At 44.4% G+C, this 20,222-nt stretch overlaps 1 protein-coding gene and 1 long non-coding RNA gene across 7 annotated transcripts in view; one reads left to right on the forward strand and one right to left on the reverse strand.

The window, feature by feature from the left end:
* The window catches only part of GAS2 (growth arrest specific 2), a 167,217-nt gene that overhangs the window by 12,934 nt on the left and 134,061 nt on the right, over positions 1 to 20,222 (forward strand). The window contains exon 1 of one of the 5 annotated variants that reach the window (XM_006111496.4): positions 12,352 to 12,614. The exons of 1 other annotated variant lie outside the window; for it this stretch is intronic. The gene's annotated coding sequence lies outside the window, so the exon portion shown is untranslated. Of the gene's footprint in view, positions 1 to 12,351; positions 12,615 to 12,901; positions 13,022 to 20,222 lie in introns of those variants that run through there. 3 more of the 5 variants (XM_075927752.1, XM_006111495.4, XM_075927753.1) reach the window with 3 other exon arrangements.
* LOC142829178 (uncharacterized) lies at positions 1,901 to 12,986 on the reverse strand. Of its 2 annotated transcripts, none has more exons than XR_012903566.1 (3): positions 12,858 to 12,986; positions 9,839 to 10,011; positions 1,901 to 2,794 (listed from the first exon to the last, which is right to left on the reverse strand). It is a non-coding gene; the product is annotated as an uncharacterized LOC142829178 (long non-coding RNA). The 2 variants fall into 2 exon arrangements; XR_012903567.1 differs by having other exon boundaries at positions 12,842 to 12,953.

Raw genomic sequence — 20,222 nt, forward strand, 5'->3', positions numbered from 1 at the left:
CACTACAAGCGTGTTTTTGCACAAGTAAATTTACAGTAAATTGTAAGATGAGAGGGCTTTTTGTGCAAGAGTTATTCCTCCTTCTACAAGGAATAAGCCTTTTTGTGCAAGATCTCTTGTGCAAAAAGGTGTGTGTGGACAGACAACTAGGGGTTTTTGCAGCAAAAGCGCCAATTGAAAAAACCACAGGTGCTCTGGTGTCTATTCTATGAATAGCAATCAGAGCTTTCTTGGGCAAGAGCGTCCATGCAGTGTGGATGCTCTCTTTTTCAAAAGCGCATCTGTTTTGCGATGTGCTTTTGTAGTGTGGATGCGCTCTTGCCCAAGAAGTTTTTGCGGAAGATCTCTTCTGCAAAAAGCTTCTTGCACAACAAGCCTGCAGCGTAGACATAGCTAATGTGTTCTTGAGCTGCTCAGTCAGGCCATTAGGGATCTGAATTGGTGCTCCCAGTATTCACTGGGATCATCTTTATTCAGGTTTTTCAGATCTTGCTATCTTCTTTCCTTGTTTTGATTATGATTATTATTAGATTAAGACAGGCTCAGGTATAGTGGATTCCCCTACTTACTTTATTATTTTATCGTTGGCCAGTAAAACTTAGCTATACAGCCAGAATGATAAGGCAAGAAAGGTGAATCACCAGGCGTGCCCAGTCAGACCATTATATATTTGGCTATATACATTTTGTTTCATCTCTTCAGTAAGGAACAAAATTACAGGTTAACCCATAATTTCACACAAAATCTAGGAGACAGAGTTCAAAAGTTAGGGCTTGCCTACACTCAGTCTGCAGTTGCACAACTGCACCAATGCATTGTAGCTCTTAGTGAAGACATTACCTACACAGACAAAGATTCTGTTGTTGGCATAGGCACTCCACCTCCCCATGAGGCATTAGCTATGGTGAGAAGAAAAGCCCTGCAATTGCCATTGTACTATGTACACAGGTAGTTAAGTCTCTATAATTACTTTAATTAGTTATACTGACATAAGTTATACAGACCAGGGCTTACTCTCGTATACATTACCTTAGACTTTGCTTCTTCTTTATGAAACACTGGGCTGTTACTACAGGTACTCTCAATTCTACTACCTTTCAAATCCTCAAAATTTCCTGATAGCTCAGAAATTACTATAGAAGGAGCATTTGAAGACAGTTCACTTATTTTTGTAATGACAGAATTATTAACACTCATTCACTTTAAACAGATACTTAGTCTGAATATTAATAAAAAGCAAATTTTCTTGGGTCTCAGTGATTTTTACCTATTCACAGTATGAAATAAATTATGCACAGGGTTTTTGTTCAAACTGGCAGGATAATTATTAATCTGAATATTTTAATAAACTCTCTGACACTTGACAAATAAAAACATAAGTAATATACTAAATTAAAGGGTTTCCCTGTGTTATTTTCAAACGTGCCCACAATATTCAGAAAGGGTAAAACTCTGGCTTATTATCTCTGGCTTTCTCTTCTTATTGTTGGTTTTGAGTGTCTGGTTTTAAGGTTGGTCTGAAATTTGAGCTTTTCATAGTCTCTGAATGTACTTCAGCAACATGTGTCATTAATGAAGTCTATTGGGTAACTAGTCTTACCACTGTTTGTAATTCAGCCTATGACAAGCCCTGGGAAAGCAAGAGAGCCTGAGCCAGCTCTAATTAGGAAAACATGCCTAAGGCACAGGCTGTAGTATAAACAGAGACAGGACAAGCCACTCACTAGAAGAAAACCAAAAGTGAGCATTTGGCAAAGATGTTGTGCATTCTTACCAAACAAGAAACCTGCTGAACATAACAAACCCCACATATGGACATCAGAATGATGCATTGTCACAAGAACCAGCCAGGGAATATATGAAGAGCACTAGAAAGAAAGATCCTACAGAGGGTGCTGAAATATATTTAACCAGAATAACAATTTCTAAGATTAAATAATAACATCTGAATCAATGTACCAAAATAATATTATGCTAAGTATGAATATAATAACAGTAATTAGTAATGTGATGGCTTTAATCAGTACAGTAGACTTCCGATAATCCAAAACCTATGGGACCTAGGTGGTGCCGGATTATCAGGAGGTACTATAAGCTGGTTCTATATATATACTTTATACATTATATACTGTATATAAAGTGTTCTTAGCCCTTTTAATTGTACATACTGTACAAGCAGTCCCCGAGTTACGCGGATCCGACTTATGTCAGATCCGCAGTTACGAACGGGGATTTTCTCGCCCCGGAGGACTGGAGCGGCGGGATGCCTGGTCCCGCCGCCCGTCTCCTCCGGGGTGAGAAAAGCTGCTCCCCGTCTCCCTGGTCTGCTGGGGGAGCCAGCAGACCAGGGAGACAGGGAGCAAAGCGGCGGAGGACCCGGGGCCGGACCCGCGGCCGCTTCCAGATCAGCTCGAAGCGCCGCGGGTCCGGCCGGGTCCTCCGCGGCTTTGCTCAGCATCTCCCTGGTCTGCAGATCTGGAAGCTGATCTGGAAGCAGACGCGGGTCCGGCCCCGGGTCCTCCGCCACTTTGCTCCGCGTCTCTCTGGTCTGCAGACAAAACTCAGTAGTCTAGACACACCCTTTGAGTCTTACTAAACTAGACCTAGGTGGAGGTGCTGTGAAACACTGTAGAGATTGTATGGTGTGCTGCCTGAAGAGGGAACTAGGAGGAGCAGGGTGCCTCCAAAGGAATCCCTGGCCATGTACGGGTGCTCAGAGGCCATGTAAGGGTGCTCTCCCAGGCATCCTCCAAGGGGACGGATCATCAGGTGAGTGCTCTTTTATCCTGCCCTCCTACAATACAGGATAAAAAAAATTATATTCTATAATAAATGAATACTTTCAAAATATAATAAAATAAAAAAGACAAATCAATCACACCTTAAAAACACATCATATTACCTTGTAAGCAACCAGACTAAAAAGTCATATTACCCTCTAAGCAACTCTATAACATTGCTGTTGAACTCTTGTCCCCCTGTTACCTCTCTGGTTGCTTTCTGTGTCCATAGTGGGCAGATTCTGACACCTTTAGTTATGTTGAGTTGTACTTCACTGTAATAAGTAGCCCCATTGAGTTTATTGAGGATGCTGATAGAGTAAGTTGCTGGTGTGAACAAGATTAAAGATTTTAAAGATTAAAGATCTGACCTTTAGATTATAAAATCTTAAAAGCAGGAACTGTCCGTGTCATAACATGAGTTACTCCAGAAAAACAATACTTGCATCTGCACTGCAATTGCGTTCTTTTGACAAAAAGTCAAAAGAACTAAGGGTTTTTTCCAAAGGTGTTAAACCTCTTTCTACAAGGAAGAATGCCTTTTCCAAAAAAGTTTTTTTGGAAAAAGGCGTGTGTGGACATGGAAGAGGGAGTTCTGTTGAAAAAAGAGGCCCCCAGGAAATATCACAGGTGCCCTGCTGTCCACATTCATCACAACTCTATAGTTCCTGTCTCCTGCCAGCTCTTAAAGTCGTATGCACCCAGGCCAAGGCTTGTGGCAGGAAGCTGGCACTGGGAGCTGCACCTCATTGTGCGGCTCACTCTGCCACATTCCTTGGCATGGCCCATGGCCCAGCCTCGAGCCTCCTAAGAGCCGACTGGCTTTCCCAGGGAGCATGCCCAGGGATCCCAGGAGCCTGCCAGGGGCACCAAAAGGCATGTGTCATCATGGTCTGGGGTGGAGATCCTGGCCCTCCTGGAGGTATTGGGTGAAGAGGAGACCCTCCAGGATCTCCGCCCCAGACGGCGCAATACAGACATCTACGGCTGGATGAGCAAGGCCCTGGCCATGAGGGGCCACAACCCCAGGAGCCTTGAGCAAGTGTGCAGCAAGGTCAAGGAGCTGCAGAAAGGCTACACCAGGTCCAGGGAGCGCAGCTCTTGCTCCCAGGCAGAACAACACTCCTGCCCCTACTTTAATGAACTCCACCTCATCCTGGGAGCCAGGGCAGCCTCTTCCCCACCCCGATTGTGGACTCGGCTGGAGATGCCTGTCATCACACACTCGGTCACCCCAGAGGATAAGGTGGAGGAGGACGCTGAGCTGGAGGAGGAGGAAGAGACAGCCAGCACCTGCACCCTCAGCCTGGAGCCAGTACCCCAGGTACTCCCAGGCATCCTCCCAGGGGATGGATCATCAGGTGAGTAATCTTCGTTTTTCACATACAGAGGGCTGGGGAGGCAGGCGCTGGGGTGCGGGGGGCTGGGGTTCTTCTTGGTCTGGCCCTTGCACTGCAGTCCACACACGTGGAGGCAGCCCTGGAGCACCCCCAGGCTCCTGCTCACAGGCTCTGGGGAGGCCCCACACACATCTGACCCCCGGGGTCCATCACCAGCCACTGCTGGAAGCAGTCCGGGGACAAGGGCGCTCACACGCCTACACACAGACTGAGGAGAGCCGCATACGGCCATGCCTGCCCCCTTGAGGCACCACCTGCTCCCGGGGACAGTGCTGCCAGGTGCAGGTGTGTGTGCAGCCCTGATAGAAGCCTACGCTGCTCCAAGCTCCTCTCCCATCCATATGATCCCAGTGTGGCCAGACACTTCCTTTGCCTGCTTGTCTGTGGGATGGTAGGGTGTGTGTGGAGGAAATATGGTCCTCTAGGCACCTCGGGACCCCTGTAAGGCAGGGCCTGCTGTCCAGGTCACACATGGCCTTGCTCCTGGGACATCACTTTCCTGTGCCCCGAGGACTGTTGCTCGCAGCTCACGTAGGAGGGCAAGGCCTCAGGGACAGTGTCTGCGTGGATGACTGACCACCTCTCCCTCTTTATTCTCCACAGCCGGAGCAGCCATTGCTGAGGGGCAATTAGCAGTAGGCGAGCCAGCCGCCTGACTCCGGAGGAGCCACAGGCACCAGAGGGTCCAGGATGAGGTCACAAGGGAGCAAGTGGTTGTCCTCCGGGACATGCAGCAGACCCTGGCCCAGAAGGTTCAGGATGACTCCTAATGGCAGACCCAAATGTAGACTGAGCTGGTGCAGGGGCCGCAACATGTGTGCCACCATCCAGGAGATGAAGGCATACCGGGCTCCTGTCCCTGCTCCTGTCCCTCCCCCCCCCATGCCTGATCTCGCTCCAGCCTCCCCTCCTGCCTATCCCACTGTTGTCCCTGGCCCCCGCCATCCTGAGGTCGCTGAGGTTCCCGGACCCGAGGCAGAACTTCCAGCTGCAACACATGCCACTCCCAGCCCCGGCTGTGAGTCTCCCTCCTCTCTCCCCTTATCCAGGTTCTCAGACCCCCTCTTCCCCAGTTTCTTTTATTATAAAAAGAAAATACAAAGATTTTGATTGAACACAAACTGTTGAATTTATTGAGTGTACAGGGATGGAGGGAAGTGAGGGGTTGTGGTGGGTAAGGTGTAGAGGGGCAAGGCACAGGCCCCTAGTGGGGAGGCCCTGGGGAGAGTTACTGGGGTCCTTAAGAGAAACTGTCCCTCAGGGCCTCCTCCGCCACTTGATGAGCCTGGTGGATGGCAGCTGTGTGCGACTGCTCGGAGGCCCTTCCCTCCCGGACGGCCTCTGCCCCCCCATCCTGGAAGGAAGGCCTCAGCCCTTGCTTTCCACAATGTTGTGGTGAACACAACAGGCCGAGATCACCTGGGGGATATTGTGCTCCCTGACATCCAGGCAGGTCAGGAGGCACCTGAACCATGCCTTCAAGTGTCCAAAGGCACATTCGGCCTGGATGTGGGCCCTGCCCTGGCAGGCATTGAAACTGTCCCTGCTCGGGTCCTGGTGGCTGGTGTATAGCTTCATAAGCCACAGCATGAGGGGGTAGGCCACGTCCCCCACGATGCACAGTGGCATCTCAATGTCCCCGACCATGATGTTGCACCGGGGGAAGAATTTGCCAGCCTCCAGCTTCTGGTAGAGGCTGGAATTTCTGAAAAGGCGGGAGTCATGCACCCTCCCTGACCACCCGACAAAAATGTCTGAAAACTGTCCGCGGTGGTTGACCGGGGCCTGAAGAACGATTGAAAAATAGCCCTTGTGGTTAATGTACTGGGCAGCTCAATGTTCTGGGGCCTGGATAGGGATGTGGGTTCCATCTATGGCTCCCCTGCAGTTGGGGAAGGCTAGGGGAGCAAATCCAGCCACAATGGGATCCAGGTCTCCCAGTCGCATGACCCTGCACAGCAGGATGGAGTTGATGGTCCTCACTACCTGCTGAAGGAGACAAAGATACCCACAAAACAGAGAATCAGAGGGAGTGCCTGAATCCTTGGGAGGTCCCCCCCAAACACCCTAGGAGGCCGTCCCCTCCCACAGGGCTGTGTGAGGGTGGTACTGCAGACCCCCCCAGGGGCAAGGCTTCCCCCCCGGCCATGCCTAAACCCTCAACCCCCCTTTCCTTAGGGTCCCCCTTTCCAGTATCCCCCCACTCCCGCTCCACGGTCTGCAGCCTGACAGTGCTTTACCTCCATGAGGAAGGAGGGCCCCACTGGTGGACTTTCCCATGCTGAACTGGTTTCCCACAGACCAGTAACTGTCTGGATTGGTGAGCTTCCAGATAGCAATGGTGATCCGCTTCTCCAGGGGCTCGACGGGTCACATCTGGGTGTCCTGTCTTTGGAGGGCAGGGGTGAGCCAGGTACACAGCTCCAAGAAGGTGGCCTTCCTCATTCGGAAGTTGTGGAGCCACTGCTGGTCATCCCGCCACATCACCAGGTGTCCAGCCCCCAAAAGCGTCTCTCCATCATGGGGTGTGGTTGCGAGGGCCTTGCTCCCGCACACAGGCAAAGGATCTCGATGGTGTCAAACTCCAGCAGGACCATAAAGGCAGCTTGCACAAAGTGCTGCAGAAACTGCACCATAGAAGTGTATGGCCATTGTGTGCCCAGAGGCAGCTCAGGCTCCATGTCAAGGAGTGTGCTGTGGTGTCCAAAACTGGACAACCAGAGCGCACACTGCAAATGCTTTGCTGTCCCTTGGAGCGGTAGATAAGCAAGCAGAGGAATCTGAGAAAAGGCTGTCCAGGGGGGTCCCTTTAAGCATGCGTCTCAGATGGATTTAGGCATCAGGACCTGCAAGCAACTACTGACCTAATGCCCTGCCTGAACTGTTTCTGGGTGGCCTTAAATGCTAGATAGCATCCAATCAGTGTGCTATTTCATTGCACTTTTTGTGTCTGGACACTCTTTTTCGAAATAAGCTTTTCCGGAAGAAATCTTCTGGAAAAGCTTACTCTGAAAGAAGCTTGTAGTCTAGACGTAGCTTATGTTTTGTGAAGCACAGAGCAAACTAGTGAGCATAGAAAAAACAACAGTAGTAATAAGAACATAACATAAGAACATAAGAACAGCGGTACTGGGTCAGACCAAAGGTCCATCTAGCCCAGTATCCTGTCTGCCGACAGTGGCCAGCACCAGGTGTCCCAGAGAGGGTGGACCGAAGACAATGATCAAGCGATTTGTCTCCTGCCATCCCTCTCCAGCCTCTGACAAACAGAGGCCAAGAACACCATTTTATCCCCTGGCTTATAGCCTTTTATGGACCTAACCTCCATGAAATTATCTAGCTTCTCTTTAAACTCTGTTATAGTCCTAGCCTTCACAGCCTCCTCTAGTAAGAAGTTCCACAGGTTGACTACACGCTGTGTGAAGAAGAACTTTCTTTTATTAGTTTTAAACCTGCTACCCATTAATTTCATTTGGTGTCCTCTAGTTCTCCTATTATGGGAACTAATAAATAACTTTTCTTTATCGGCCCTCTCCACACCACTCATGATTTTATATACCTCTATCATATCCCCTCTTAGTCTCCTCTTTTCTAAACTGAAAAGTCCCAGTCGCTTTAACCTCTCCTCATATGGGACCTGTTCCAAACCCCTAATCATTTAGTTGCCCTTTTCTGAACCCTTTCCAAGGCCAAAATATCTTTTTTGAGGTGAGGAGACCACATCTGTACACAGTATTCAAGATGTGGGCGTACCATAGTTTTATACAGGGGCAGTAAGATATTCTGGGTCTTCTTTTCTATCCCTTTCTTAATAATTCCTAGCATCATATTTGCCTTTTTGACCGCCGCTGCACACTGTGTGGAAGTTTTCAGAGAACTAATCTGTGCAGATAAGGTTTTTCTTATTGTTGAATGATTGTAAGAGCTATGGTACCATAGATTATTTTCAGACTATTCTAGAAGTACTAATGTCATAGATTGCAGTGGCAAGCATCCATTTTTCACCATCCTAGACAGAACATTGTACATTTAGCCAGATACAGATCAGCAGATCTCTTGTGATAGGGGAGGTTACATAAGAACATCACCTTGAGTAGTGATGCCTTAATTAATACATCAAGTTTAGGATAAAGAAGAACCAATTTACTATTATTTAGATTTGCAGTTATCCACACAATGTCATTTGGTATTTTTGCTCAGACTGTGTCCTATAGAAATGACGTTACAATTGTGACAGATGGCAGTAAAACTTTGTGAAAGTTTTTGAAGCAGTTATTATAAATGATGTTCTTATGGAAATGTTTCTGGTAAAATAAGTTTACACAATAAGAGGTAAATCATATTTTCTCATAATGTCAAAATTGTTTGTAGATGTTATTCATAAAATGTACATTTTAGTGCATTATTGATAAATGCTTATGAAATCAACATGTGCCATGATTGTATAAAGACAGTGTTAACTTTTGGCATGCCCAATTTTGATGACAGTTAAAATAATGAATCCAGTTGTTACTTTCAATGTGTAACCGACTTCTTTTGAAAGTTTGCCCATTTTCAAAACATTTATTTCTCTTCTTCAAGCTTCCAAACACGGAGATGACACATATTACCCTAGATTTGTTCATTCATCTAATCTATCTAATGAAGATATAAAAACTGGGGCATCTGGCACCATAGCATGGATGCTGAATTCCCATATGACCAGATGGAACTTTTTGCATAATACAGGCCAGTGATTCCCAACCTTTTGTATACCGCAGACTGGCAAACCCATTCACAAACTTTTGGTGGACTGGTTACATTTTGTTTGCATAACTGATATACATGGAAATAAATTGTTACCAGTCCACCATATGTACCACAGCCCTGGCCCTGAGAACCACCGCGAACAGCTGGCTTGAGCTGTGGCAGCCGCCCACCACGTAAGGGCTGCTAGACTTGAAGCTGGTTGCTGTGTGGCAGTTCATGAGGTAAGGGTGTGCTCCGACCCCCAGAGCTGCTGTGAACAGCTAACTTCAGCTCCGGCAGCTGCCACAGCCTGGCGGGAACTGCTGATACAGGCCATACAATTTCACCTAACAATCCCTGCATCAACATAAATAATCTCTGAGATAAAGCTTTTATTTTAGAGGAAAAATCTAGTTTTGATTTAAAGATTCCAAGTGATGGAAAACTTATCACTGGCCTGAGTAACTAAATAATTGTCCCCCATTTCAAATTTGTATCTTATTTCCAGTTTGTACTTTGCTGACTCCGACTTCCAGCCATAACCTTAAAACCTCAGGTTATATAGATATCTTTTCCCTGTGTAGATAAAAACCATGATCAAGTAATTTTTAAATCTTTTTTGCTAAGTTTAATAACAGGAACTACTTTAGACACATATCAGGCACATTTTCTATACAAAAAAATCATTTTTATAACTCTTCTCTGAATCTTTTCCAATTTTTCAATGTCCTCTTCAAAATATGGACATCAAAACTGGAGTCACAAATGCCATACTCAGAGGTAATGTCACCCTTTCTAGTCTTAAACTTACGAGAATGGCCAGGTATGATACATGATATCCTAAATGTGGCAGTAATTTTGACAAAGTATATAAATAATTGAAGCTCAGTGTGCATTGACTAAAACTTCCGGTAGCATCTCCTCACAAACCTCTTTTCTCCTCAAGCCTCTTCAAGCCCTGTTCACTTTGCTTGCTCTCCCTTTCTTCCCATGCCTGCTCCTCTCCCTGTTGTCCACTCATCCCCCAGGTTCCTTTGGTGATGGTCTGTGTCTGGATGTTACCAGAATGAGTTCATAAAGCTGAATGATTTGTGGGACTATTGCTGTTCAACAGAAGGACCAAAGGAAATATGAAGAAAACAGGACAAAATTTCAAAAATATTTTTGTGTTTCCTCTGCAAAAGTTAACAAGCTGAAAAGTCAGTGATTCTTTGAGTTACTGTGTTCAATTCTGAAGCAAAATTCACTTATTAAAGTAGGAAACAGTCATTAGTCCCAACCTTTAAGTGCCAATCTCAATATACTTGTAACTGTGGTTTCACTATTGATGGTTCCAAAGCATATGTATAGTGTTGATTTCAAATCCATGCTTGGTAATCTGTTTGAACCAGTCTTTTTTGTACAGGGTTTAATCTAAATTGTACCGGTGTTGTGGATTTTAACTTGCACGGTATATTGCATATTCCCCTTCTGAAATTTGATTTTTTTTTTACCAAGTGATGTTGAATAATAATAGCAAATAAAACAATCAAAGTATAAAAAGATTAAACATAGTAAGGAGAACAAATTATCCTTTACTATCAGTCAGGGTGCTGGAACAATTTTTATAATGGGGGTGCTGATCACAGAAACCAGGTTTTTGGTGTTTGTTTCAGCACCACTGCTACCAGTTGCAGATCTTGGAATGTTTGGTAAAGCTCTTCATATGAAGGAGGTGTCCACATATCATTATGGCTAAGAAGCCTTTGCATGACCTTTTGGAACCTTCCTATAGTCATTACACACATGCACATTTGACTTTTTAATTGTTCAAAATCTGGAGCAGGGTTAGAATCTGAGTGCAGTGTAGGATTTCTCCTGAACATAATGGGAAGCCATGTGCTTTCAGGATAATGTAGGCATGGAACTACAGAAGAATTAACTAGAGATTTCTAAACTGAATGTTTTCTATTAGATGATAGCAAGTAATTTAGCAATATAGCGGTACTGGAAAGTTCTTTCTCTGCTCAAGATTGTTTTTAAGACTGAATTGATATAGAATATAAATATCACTCATTATCCTTTATAAGGTTGTTTTCAAAGTCACATAAGTCTACAGCTTCCCCTTACTTGTCTTCAGATTTTTACTTTAATGAAGTATTTGTTCTGTTAGTCTGCAAACTCTTTTCCTGAGCTTAACCCAGTGGAGTTCAGAGGGCTATGCACAGTCTTAGAGCTATCCCTTTCATCTTCCTAACCAGAACTTTGGGCTAACCAAAGAGAAGACTTCTCACTCCCTCAGCATCCCAAGTTTTATACCATAAATGCTGAGCCAAGTGATGTGCAGATACTTATATTATGGATAAAGGTCATCATAGTTGTGTACTTCTCCATGGAGTCTCAGTGATTTCATTGAAAAAAAATAAAAACCAGCTGAACTTGTAATCACCAATCAAAGCAAAGAGGTTTGGAGCAGCCAGTCGGGATACATTAATTTACAGGAAGCCTCCATGTACTAATTAGCTGGTTGGTTAATAAGCAGAGTAGAGTAAATTGCTTACATGTGATATTGAGAAATAACCACGCATTAATTATGCAAATCAGATTTCTCAGCTGATCAGAATGCAAAAACAATTGCATCACTGACAAATAAGGGTCAGTATGAAATGCATCTCTTCCCTCTGACTGGTTAAGACAGTCAAGTCCATTTCAGTATAGTGGTTCATAATGTGCATTGGGCAGAGCTATTAAGTAGCACTATGAAAGAAAAATAATTGTGTGCTGTTCATCTGGGGGTTTCTTATGGAAAGCGATAACATGATGCCATTAGGAAACTCAACAAGACAATAATCTACATCCATTCACAAGAAGCAGCAGAAGTTTGAACATCTGTTTCCCTCTATTGAATTCATGAAAGGGCTTCTCTGCACATAGAAAAAAATGGACTAATAAACAACAGTTGGGGAACATTATCTCCTTCATTTACCATAACATTGAAATACACCAAGTGTAATAAAGGGGAGGTATTTAAACAGCTTTCCAAACAAAACACCCCACCAATTAGTAGATCTTTTAAAAGTATTACATTGAGTTATTACTGTATCTATTTACATTTCATAAAATACATTATAAAAGAAGCATGGTGTTGGGAAAAGGACAATTACAACTCATTATCAAAGATAAATTGCCTACAAGAAATAGAGCTGCAATTTTGGGCTACAAAATCAAATGGGTTATATTATAAAATGGTGCTAGTATGTGCTAAAAAAAAATCCTAACCAGCAATGTTTAGGAAAAAAAAAAGTTTAAACTTAAAATATGGGATTTTTCCCCCCAGAATCAGTTTTGGAAGGCGAATAATAATAATAAAAGGAACTTTGGACCCAAGCCTCAAGTTCCCTGCCAAAGGGTTGTAATACAATCTCGCAGAGTTTCAAGGGTAATTCAGTGTCAATTGCGCTTGCCGTCCCCCAGAAAAAGTAAGCATTTAACTTCCGTTCAGTCCATGTGGACTGATGAAATGTAGGAAATCTGTTTCTGGAGAGGGGGGGCGGGAGAGGGTTTCCAAAGAGAGCACCAAGCGGAGCGAGCAGAAGTATGAAGAGTGGCAGTGCTGCTGCTGGTGAGCTCAGGCGGGGAGAACCGGACTGGCTGCAGGAAGCAGAAGGCTCTGTGGCACTGCACGAAGAAAGTGAGTGAGCTTTCTCCCGAGCTTAGGGAGTGCGGGGTGAGGCACGCTGCACTCGCAAATGGCTAACGAGGGGGGAGAGCGCTGCGAACGGCTACTGTAGCGAGCGCAGGGCAGGCATCTGGCTGGATTTACAGAAGCCAGAGCCCGGGTATCTTGAAATTGTGAGGTGGTCGTTTGTTGCAGGGCTGCATTTGAATGCGGACAGAAAAAGGGGGGGGGGGGGATTTAAGCAGGGAATAAGGTTTTTCCCTTCAGTCTGTCACCTTAGAGCGGAGGTACCTTTGGTTTTCTCCCTCTCAGCTCGAACTTGCGAGAGATCTCACCCTCCCAGCGAGTTGGCAAGGCAGAAGATGAATGGACACGGCAGGGGAAGCGCCGCAGCAGAGGGAGGGCGAGGGAGGAGGAGAGCGGGGCTAGGAAGTTTGCAAAGCGCTCCTGCCCAGGTAAAAACCTTGCTCGTGCTACACGCTGGGGGAGCGGCCTCCACCCTCCTCGCCTTTGACGATCTGGAGTTTGCAAGTGTCACGGCGGCAAAGTGTCGGGGGGGGGGGGGGGTGCAATGTTCATGATTTGGGAATGATGCTTATTTCCAGCTCAGGAGCTTGGCAGGGTGCAGCCTCCCCGCGCGAATAGCACGAAGGCTCGTGAATGGCGTTTGCAGCGTGTGCGCCTCAGGGAGCCGGGAAGCTGGGCTGCACACACGGCAAAGCCGGTGTAGTGAGCAAAACACGGGCCCAGCAGTGGGCAACGCCACGCTAACTCCTCCGAGGGGAGCTGCGCCCTTGCGTGGGGTCGGGCTGGGGGGGGGAAGTGGCGAGCCCCAACATGCGCTCCCAGGAAGGGGCTCTTCGTGCTTGACTGACAGTCTGACCCAGTCGGGACCCTTCTTTTCGGCCTGCCCCTACCCCCTTCCCTCGGGTTGCAAGACAAGGGACAGGTAGGCTGGGCCCGCATGGCCCATTTGGAAACAGCACCCCGCGCAGGAGCAGGGGTGTGGCGGGCGGCTGGAAAGCGAAAGGGCCACCCCTCCCCCGCCGAGCCGTGCCCCTGGAATTAGGCTAATCCTGCTCTTCATCCCCCCCCCCCCCCCAAGCACTAACCCTAACCCGAGCCCTTTGCCTGCTTTCTGACGGAGCGGCGGTCGGGCCGGCCTTGCCTTTTCTGGGGGCGCTCCCGCTTGGCGTGGGTTTTACCGCGCTCCCCTTCCAGCGGGGCGATCCTCTAGCGCCGCAGCATGGCTTGCTCTGCCTCCGCGTGCAGAGGGGCCGAGCGCGTCCTTCGCCGGGGTCTGGGGCAGACGCGTTGCAGCCTCCCTCCCGAGCACGCCTGACATTTCTTTGAAAGAGTGTGTGTGGGGGGCGGGGGGGGGGGCTTTTCTTTCAGTCTGCACAGCCCAGTCAAGCTTGGATCGTTTCTTCGCTGCCGGGCCGAGGCTGTGCCAAGTGTAATGGGTTTGTGATGTGGATGGTGATTTAATAGGAAATTATCTGACATTCCTAAATTCATTTCATATGGCACAATAGGCCATCTGATGAGAATTACACTGTGGGTCCCAGGTTGGAACCGCAGCCAAACAGTGATGAAGGAGGTGAGGCAGTGGGGAACGAGCATTGCTTCCAGACACCCAGCTCTTATTGACTTTCAGTGGGACCTAAGCCCCTGAATCGCTTAGGGGCTTTTTTTTTTTTTTTTTTTAAATCACCTGTCTTCTCATAATTTGACCAGAAAAGAAAACAGGCTTAACATTAGGGGCTCCCATATTAGTCATTTAGGTTTGGCCATTGATTTCAGTGGAAGCAAGAGCAGGCCTAGCAACATTTAAGGATGGAAGGTTACACCAATTACATGCAAAAATCACAGGAGCTGGTGATTATTCACATGAAGCCTACATTGTTCTGCACAAATCTGCAGGCATTTTAAAAAATAAACTCATCAGACAAACGCCTATTAAAATCTGGAATCTGTAATACATATTGTCATTTCTTTAGCTAATAGACACCAAGATTTAAATTTGGCTGTTCTATATAGATTTTTGTAAAGATCAGTTTGAGCAGGCAAGTAGAAAAATGAGAAGCAAGGGCTAGATCCAACAGTCCTGCAAGTCAACAATCAGGATTTTTGCCTGCTTTATGAATCAGGGTCATCTAGAGCTTATCATTTTATGGCCAAGTTAATATTGAACATTACTAAAGCTTTGTTATTACATGTGTGAGAGAGACAAATGACATTCCTGTTTTCCTTATGGTGAAGCAGACATTTAACAAGACAGCAACACTGTCTCTGGTAAAAACAGTCTTGAAAATGCCTAGACTTTCAGTAACTTTGCTTTTTTTTAAAGTTCATTTGGTGCTGGCTTCAAACCAAGGGTCTTATAAGTTCAAAATATCAATATACAGGTCTGTGCCAGGTTCCAGATACACATTTTAGTACAGTGTACATTTGTATCCTGTATGTTCGTAACACAAGGGACAAAACCTTCTAGCGAATCAGAGTTTACTTTATCAGTCTAGATCACATTTTGATGTAAGCCCTTAAAAATTCTAATTGATTAATGAGTTTCAGATGGTGGTTCCCCTCTATTCCCCGCTCTTTTAAACATGTACAGTATACTCTAAGCTAATCTGGAAGAGCACCAGGAACCCTGGGCTAATTTAGTTGTGGGTAGTTTATAAGGATTTTCTAGTAAGTAGAAAAATGTATTTCTTACAAAAATATCAACTTGCTTTCTTCATCTGTGACAATATGGTTTAATCTCACTGTTGCAGTTAGAAAAGACAATTAAAATTAATGTTGTAACCATGTTGGTCCCAGGATAACAGGAGACAAGGTTAGTGAGGTCCCATACATTATACTAATTTGCCCACCTTGTCTCTCTAATTAAAATGACAGATATGTGTATTTTAAATAATGTAGGTAAGAGTGACATCTAAATTATTATAGAAGAGAAAGTTCTTTAAATGTTCAGTAAGAATAATATGGCAGCAAAGTCAGAATTGGATAAGTACTGTCGCTGTTTGGTAAGAGTTAAAGGGTACAATGAGAGCAATCAATGCAGTACTCAGAGAATCTTAGAAGTCAGAGACGACAAAGACTGATTAGATCATATATTGTCCATTCTGTTCAATGGACAATATTTGTTGTCTTTATCTATAATATATAAAGGAGAATGCTTGTGTGCTAATAACTTGGACACTGTAAGAGCTACTGCAACCAAACTTTGCATGGGATAACTTTTCCTCCAGGAGGAGGTTTTAAGATATTGTGGGAGGGAAGAGATGACAGACTGATGCCTCTCCCCAGTGCTGCATGGAGCTTGGCAGTGCGGGGAGAAGTGGCTTCCCGGAGGAAGCAGCAGGGACAGTCACTCACTAAGGCCAGGGGAGGTTCAAGGAAGTGGAGGGTGGGCTTGGGTGCCGGTGGCAGGCGCACAGCTCCCTTCCCCCTCCCTCCCCTCAGGCTCCTCACCTCAGTTATATCAACTTTCCCGAGCAACACCGGGTAACTCTAGCTAGTTTATCTATATTTTATTTAGTACTATATTCAGTCCAGTTTTAAATGTCTCAAATGATGGTGCTGCTTCTACTTCTCCTGGGAGACTATTCTACTGTAGCAGATCTTGCTACTAGGAAGAATTTCCTGACATTAAGAAAAAGAATTACAAGAATTGTAATTTTCCTCTCTGGCTCTAAGGAAGATGTTAATCAATGTATATAGTAGAAATAAAACAAATATTTATTTCAAATGCAATATTTAGTCTATAGACTAATCTTGTACATATTCTGAGTCTGCAGGATCGCAAGCACTGACCGAAAGACTTGTAATTTTTTTTATAACCTTAAGATCAACATTTCAAATGCAGGTGTTTTAATTGCATCTTAATATTTTATGCTCAAACTCATTGCATAGCATGTCATCCTTACTTCTGTGATTCTGGCTGCAGAGCTGGGCCCACACTCCAACTGCTGAGCCCTGAAGGCGGCAGCGCAGAAATAAAGATGGCATGGTATTGCCTCTCTTAGTTCTGTGTTGCTGCATGATGGCACGGCCATAGGAGCTGGGTGCTCAGCTACTCTCCAGTCATCCAGTTCTGAAGGCAGGGCAGAAGTAAGGGTGGCAATACCACAAGCCCCTTAAAATAACCTTGAGATCCCCCCGTAACTCTCTTTTGGATCAGGACCCTCAATTTGAAAAATGCTGATCTGCTCCCATGAAATGTGTAAAGTAGAAGCACACAAGAGACCAAGTTTCACAAGGTGAGACAAGATTTCATGGTCTGACACATTTTTCATGGTGCTTAATTTGGGAGGGCTCTCTTCATTGTGCATGCAAAATCTGTATTTGTTCTCCTGGAAGCAATAATTACAAGCAAGAGATCCCTTTGTCATGCAGGTTCGTGTTTGCTTACACAAATGCATGAACACACTTTGTATGAGCAATTTATGTATGAGCTAATGATGAAAATTTGATTTATTAAAATCTCTATTTTAACATCCTTTTTTGCTAACCCCCAAATACATAGTTATATGCATATGCTTATTACAAAATGAGTCGACCAATGCTCCAAACACCATTCTGAAATTCTTTTGAAGGGCCAGAATTTTGTTCTTTTTCCATCCCCGTCTTGACATGATTAGATCTAGCAGGGAGATCCAGCAGAGATTCATGCCAGATACTTATGAGCTCTGCTTTGGCTTTTGATCCCCAGTTCTTCTCCTTTTCCAAAATGGCTACTATCCAAGACCATTACCTTCTCTCCAAGTCAGCAGGAGATTGAGAGGGACATCAGCTGCAACTGCAGACAAAGGCAGTGTATACTGCTTCTGTGTAGACTGCAGTCCCCCTGGTGAAAGCACTGGCTGCTCGCTTCCAAGATGTTTTCTGCTGCTGTTACCAGTGACTGCAGAGTTGTGCATCACATGAACTTTTTGCTTTTATAATATAGTTTGCTTCTTCTGCAGTTATCAAGGTCTGCCAATGTTCATTGTACACAGGAGGAAATTTGATCCACTAGCATAAAAACTGAGTATTTGAGTTCTTTGCATGTGGAATGAAGTTCACCCCCTTAATCCAGCACCAAGATGCAAGGTTGTCACACAACCCTTCAACACCAATTGCGCCGAATATGGGAGCCACTAGATCAGCATAACAGATCAGCAATTCCTTCAATAGTCCTAGATAAACCCAGCTCACTTGCAAATTGACTTTCTGCATTGGTCTCACATAGGCTGAATCATGGATGGAAAGGACCAGTTTAAGTGTATTAGGTACAGAAAGAATCCTAACAATAGTATTGCTCCATTACTAAATAGAAATGGTGGGGATTATCAATGATGCAGAAAAGGCAGACACATTCCATACATTCTTCTGTTTTGTATTTTGAGAAGCAGATGATGTTGTCCTATCATATGATAACATTCTTTAGATACTGCCGGTGGTTCAGGAGGATGTTAAAGAGAAGCTACTGAAGTTGGACATATTAAATCAGCAGGTCCAGATAACCTGAATCCATGAGTTTTAAAAGAGCTGACAGAGTTGCTCACTGGACCATTAATGTTGCTTTTCAATAAGGCTCGGAACACCTAGGAAATTCCAGAAGATGGGAAGAAAGCTAATGTTTTTTAAAAGATGAAACTCAATGACCTGGGTAATTTTAGGTCTGTCAGACAGACTTTGATCCTGAGCACGATAATGGAGTGATTGATATGGAATTCTAAAAAAGAGTGAAGGGGGTGCTGGTTATATTAATGCCAATCAACATGGTTTTATGCAAAAGTGATTGTCAAACTTACTTGATATCTCTTCTTGATGAGATTAAATGTTTCATTGATATAGTATACTTAGACTTTTGTAAGATGTTTGACATGGTACTTTGCACAACATTTTAATTAAAACCTAGAACAATATTCAAATTACAGTGACAGACATTAAAAGTATTAAAAGCTAGCTAAATGTGATTGATTGTAAATGAGGAATCCTTGAGTGAGAGTGTTTCTAATGGAATCTCACAGGGGTCAGTTCTTGATCCTGTGCTATTAACATTTTGTTATCAATGACTGGAAGTAAACACAAAATTATCATTGATACAGTTGGCAAATAACCTCAAAATTGGAAGAGTGGTATGTTATGGAGAGAATAGCGCAATCTGGATTACTCGATAAACTGGGTGCAAGCAAACAATGTGTGTGTTAATGTGACTAAATGTAACTACATAAATCTAGGAACCACAAAATGCAGGCAATATCTACAGTATGCAGACTCTATTCTGGGATGCAGTGACTCTATAAAAGTCGGGGGACATGGTGGCTAAACATCTGAACATGAGCTCTCACTGTGATGCTGTAGCCAAAAGAGTTAATGTAATCCTTAGATGCATAAATGGGAATCTCAAGTAAGAGTAGTGAGGTTATTTTACCTCTGCATTGAGCACAGGTATGATCACTGCTGGAATATTAAGTCCAGTTCTGGTACCCACAGTCTAAGAAGCATATTGACAACTTGGAGATACCGCTGGGAAGAGGCACAAGAATGACTAAAAAGTTAGAAAACATAACTTGTAGAGATAGGGTATGTCTACACAATATTCCTCTTTCAAGAGAGGAATGCAAATGCAGACAAACGAAATTGCAAGTGAAGCATGGATTTGAATTTCCTGTGCTTCATTTGCATAATCGCGTCCGGCCGCTATTTCGAAATACCCTATTTTGAAAAAATAAATGCGGTGTAGAAGCGGTTATTTTGAAAGAAATCCCTTCTTTCGAAATAACCCTTAAACCTCATTTTATAAGGAGTAAGGGTTATTTTAAAAGAAGGGTTTTCTTTCGAAATAACTGCGTCTACACAGAGGGTACATCCAGACTACAAGCCTCTTTCGAAAGAGGCTTTTTCAAAAGACTCTTTCAAAAAAGCCTCTTTTGAAAGAGAGCATCTAGACGGCAATCACTTCTTTCGAAAAAGCGAGCCGCTATTTTGAAAGGGAGCACCCAGGCAGGCTGGATGCTCTCTTTCGAAAAGTCCTGTTTGCATTCAAGAATGCCTTTTTTCGAAAGGGCACTTTCGAAAAAAGGCATTCTTCCTCATAAAATGAGGCTTACTGTGGTCAAAAAAACCACCACGTTCTTTCGATTTAATTTCCAAAGAATGCAGCGGCAATCTAGATGCAGGGGAATTTTTTTTTTGAAAAAAGGCCACTTTTTACGAAAAAAACCCCTGTATTCTAGACCTACAGAGTTTCTTTTTTCGAAATAGGGTATTTTGAAATAGCGACCGGATGAAATTATGCAAATGAAGCACAGGAAATTCAAATCCACTCTTCATTTGCAATTTTGTTTGTCTGCATTTGCATTCCTCTCTCGAAAGAGGAATGCAGTGTAGACATACCTATATACTCAAATAGACTGAACTCCTTAGATTATCAAAGAGAAGGTGGAGGGATGACTTGATTATGGTCTATAAGGGTATGTCTACACTTGCACCCTAGTTCGAACTAGAAATGCAAATGTAGGCGTCTGAAATTTCTAATGATGCAGGGATTTAAATATCCTGCACTTCATTAGCATGATTTTGCTGGTGCATTACTCCGCTCAACAGCTGTTCGGAAAGTGAAAGTGTGTGCCTGGACGTGTTAGTTCAAACCAAATCCCTTGT

The sequence above is a fragment of the Pelodiscus sinensis genome, chromosome 4 (assembly GCF_049634645.1).
Source record: "Pelodiscus sinensis isolate JC-2024 chromosome 4, ASM4963464v1, whole genome shotgun sequence".
NCBI classification, from domain to species: domain Eukaryota; kingdom Metazoa; phylum Chordata; order Testudines; family Trionychidae; genus Pelodiscus; species Pelodiscus sinensis.